The sequence below is a fragment of the Myotis brandtii genome, unplaced genomic scaffold (assembly GCF_000412655.1).
Source record: "Myotis brandtii unplaced genomic scaffold, ASM41265v1 scaffold84, whole genome shotgun sequence".
NCBI lineage: Eukaryota > Metazoa > Chordata > Mammalia > Chiroptera > Vespertilionidae > Myotis > Myotis brandtii.
The window spans coordinates 4,482,746-4,486,733 of NW_005371410.1; the positions used below are offsets into that span (position 1 = coordinate 4,482,746).

General features: G+C 42.1%; 1 protein-coding gene and 1 pseudogene across 9 annotated transcripts in view; both read right to left on the minus strand.

Annotated features, from left to right (window-relative positions):
- EHBP1 (EH domain binding protein 1) overlaps positions 1 to 3,988 on the minus strand; it is a 305,206-nt gene that overhangs the window by 85,509 nt on the left and 215,709 nt on the right. The gene's annotated exons all lie outside the window — the stretch shown is intronic.
- Positions 1,958 to 2,357, minus strand: LOC102255066 (annotated as a pseudogene).

A 3,988-nucleotide genomic window follows, 5' to 3' on the forward strand; every position in this document is an offset into this window, starting at 1 on the left:
GTATTTCAAATCTTTGACTTGATTCTTGGGATCCTCATGTTTGCTGTTGGATCTCTGTATATTATTCTTTATTTCAGTCAATGTATGCTTAATTTCTAGTTGGTCCTTTTTCATATCCTCGAGGGTCTCACTAAATTTATCGGCGGTTTCTAGAAAGTTCTTGAAAAACCTTAAAAGTGTGGTTTTGAACTCTATATCCAGTAGTTTGCTTTCCTCCATTTCTTTCATTTGTGACGTGTTTCTTTGTCTTCGCATTTTGGCTGCTTCCCTGTGTTGATAGAGTGGCTTTGTGTGCAAGGTGTCCTATAGGTCCCAGTGGCTCAGCCTCCCCAATTACCTGAGGTGGACACTCTTGGTGCACCCCTTTGTGGGCTGTGTGCACAGTCTTGTTGTGGTTAAGCCTTGACTGTTGTTGGTGTCACTGAGAGGAATTGACCTCCGGGCCACTTGGCTGTGAGAATCAGCTGTGTTTATGGTGGGAGAACTTCTGTGCTGAAGACACCCTTATGGGGCAAGACTTGCTTCAGTGGGGCTTTGGTGCTCACTGAGTCTGTCCCCTGAGTGTGTCCCTTATGGATCTGAGGAGTTGTAATCTGGATGGTCCCAATCTGACCACTGGGTACACTGGCTCTTGGATCTCTAAGGAGGTGCTAATTTAGCCTCTGCCTGAGGCTACCCAGCAGGAGCTACAGAGAGATCTGCAGATTCCTCTTCCTTGTTTGGGGTTTGGAGGTGCTCAGATGAAGCCCAGCTGTGAAGCAGTGCAAGCTGCTATGGGGCCTTGGGCCTTCTTTTGGATGTTCTGGGTCTCTCTGACCCAACTGCAGATTGTTAGGTAATTTTAGATCTCAAAGGGCCAGCCCATTCATATGCAAAAGCCTCTCGTGGAGTTCTTTCTTAATCCCTGCTGAGGACCATGAGAAGCTGCAGCACCAAAACTAAAGTATGCACCGAATTCAAGGTTTTGTTCCAGTTGTCAGATTCCAAACTAGACCCAAATGGATTGCAAAGATGACCAAATGAGAGCTCTGTTTAAAACTTTAATTTGTAAAAGCAAAAGCAATGATAGGAACAACAACAAAATTCATTCAGAGGGATCATATGTGCTTATAAGTGTCTTCTGTGGCCTTCCTGAGCTTAACAAACAAACCTATCAGCTGATGATGACAGCAGAGAGTGGCAGGGCTGCGGACCCAATTTTCATTTCTTGGGCTGCTGGAGAATAAATGAATGTGGTTCCAAAACTAAACAAGGGAGGTCAGAGCCTCTTTCCAACCTTACTTGATGGCTTCTGGCCAAAGCAAAGGAGTGTCATGGAAAATGTTGGGTGGTGATGGTGCAAGAAAGGGACTTGAAGAGGAGGAAGGAGGAAGCAGCACCCCTTGATATAAAGGTGGTGGGGGAAGTTATGGGGAAAGCCCTGAATTCCTCACCAAAGGCCAATTTCAGAGGGGAGCAGAGGGGGTTATAATCAATGCTTTGGCCAAGGGTGGTAGTAGAGTGGGGAAAGGATGGTGGCTCAGAAGGGGAAGGGGCATCATTTAAGACTTAAAAAGAAACCAGGGGTGCAAAGGAAGCACCCCCACACACCCAGCAGTAGTCCCACAGGCTGTGACCTGAAACCTTCACATCTACTCTAACAAGCCACCCCAAGCTGGAGGGCTGTTGCAGGGAGGAAGAAGGAGGGGGGGAGGAGAGGGAGAAGGCAGAGCCCGCAGGCCATGTAATCAGCAGCAAGGTGACTGTGTGATGTATCTTTTCACAGTTGAGTTAGATGTGCCCCACCAGTTATGATGGGAATCAATTTAAATCTACTTTCTTGATCCCAGAAGTTCAACTATGAGGACAGTGGTTACACTTGACAGGATGATTTGTTATTGCACAACTTATATATTTCAAATGGACAAAAAATTAGTCTCATTTACAGTATCTTAAGATAAACTGCCTTTGAGCGGGAGCTTCCTTTCCAGTACTAGACGTATCTAGAAAATGTACTACTGTGGAAAATGAAGACTGCTTAAATCGAGTGGGGGAGGAGCGGGCCTGTGGCTTTCTTGTTGATTAGTTGCTGTAACAGTCCTTTAGGTGGCTGAGGGAGTTTCATGTTTTCTTTAGACATCATTAGGCACCGAAGCTCCTGCAGGACAACTTTGATACTATATGAATTCTGCCATTTTGCTAGCACTGATATGGCTCTTGGGTCCACCACTCCATTAGAACTATTAACTCTATTCATATTAATTTTTGTTACAAATCTTACAAAGGGGGGTGCTTCTGGGTATTTAGGTCCACATTCTATTTTAAGGCTGTATATTCGGTTTTCATAAATTGTCATTTAAAGGGATTAAACAGCATGAGAGGAGGTTCAAATAGATAAACTGAAATCGTGGAGGCCCAATTATCATCCCTGTCCATCTTGTAAGTGTCATGTCTTCATCATCTTCTAGACCCCAGCTAACTGTGCCATCTCCTACTCCTTCCTTGCCTTCTTCGAGTTCTTCCAACAGTCGAAAATTGCAAGGGACTTTTACTCCCGAGCCCGAGGTGGCTGTCTACTCATTCTTATTGGTATGTATCAGGTTCTAAATCAGTGGTTTCTTAAGAGTAAGTAATAATAAACTCTCCAGTAAACTCTTGAAGATTTGAGATCAGTATCCCATTTAGTCAAGGCTTAAGGTCACTCCTGGGTACCAACTTTTTTTAAAGCTCACTGGAATTCTCAGTTAAACTAAGAACATAAAAAGCAGTGGTTAGCAGCAGATATATCTCTCCCCGTCTGCAACTTGACTCTCAGAACCATAGCATACCTATGAAGGGCAAGGTAATTTACAGTAAATTTAAGAATAAAAGCATGATAAATTATGGCAAAGATTAAAGAACATAAGCAGGTGAAATAGTAGCAATCAGTTCACTAAATTAGGTGCCAGCTTATTTTTTTTTAATTAGACCTGCCTTTAATTTACCAGAAGTCTTGATTTCTCCAGAGTAAAAAAGGATGCTGACACTGAAGTGGGGGTGGCATTAGTCATGGTTCCCTTACCTCCTTTCACAGTGGACATTTATTAATTTGAATGTCACACAGGAAGAAAAAAAATATTTTCCTCCATTTTAAAAATGGAAAAAAACACTTAAAGAGATTAAGCAATTTCTGGTTTTAGTATCATGTAGTTCACATTCAATTGCTCCAGAGATCCCCCTTTTCTTTAGTCAGCCAAGTTGGCCATACTACTTTTCCAAAATATGGACAACACTGCTAAATAATTCATATACCTAGAAATTATAAAGAAAATGATCAAATTCAGAAAAGTACTATGTTCTTCAAAAAGATATCTGCTGGAGGCTAAATCCAGCAGGTCATAATAAATGCGAGAAGTCCTCAAAAAGTTGAATGGACATATTCAGCAGGGCTGAAAATCTGCATATTGTTACCTGCTGCTGGAATAGCCGAAGGCAGCTCCCTCAACCTGAAGGTCCTTATTGTTTACTGGACCTTACCTTTGATATGTATATCTGCTTTGCTAAAGGGCAAAGTATGGGAATAAAAAGCCGTAGATCTGCTGTGGGTCCGGACATTCGGACATTCGGAGAGCCCACTTCACTAGAAAGTGGAGCTTCCCCTGGTTCCCCCATGCCTCCCAAATTTTTATTTCTTGTATAGTCTCTAATCCATTTATGCGCAGCCCTTCTCCAGATTCCTGAACCCTTGCTGCGGAAAAGACTGCGGCAGATATCAACCTAATATCAAGTTACACACTAAACTAAAAATCAAGAAAAAAACTGGTAAGGTCTAACTTCTTCTGTATTTGTGAAACTGGAATTATTTGACATTTTACATTCTTCTTAAATCATTCCTTAAATCATTTCAATATTAGCTAAAAGCCACAGAGTATCATGTCAAAACTAGAGCAACAGTCCTAGAATGTATTAGTTCAAGAAACTGATGCAATTGTCTTATTATACAAGACTAGAGGCCCGGTGCACAAAAATT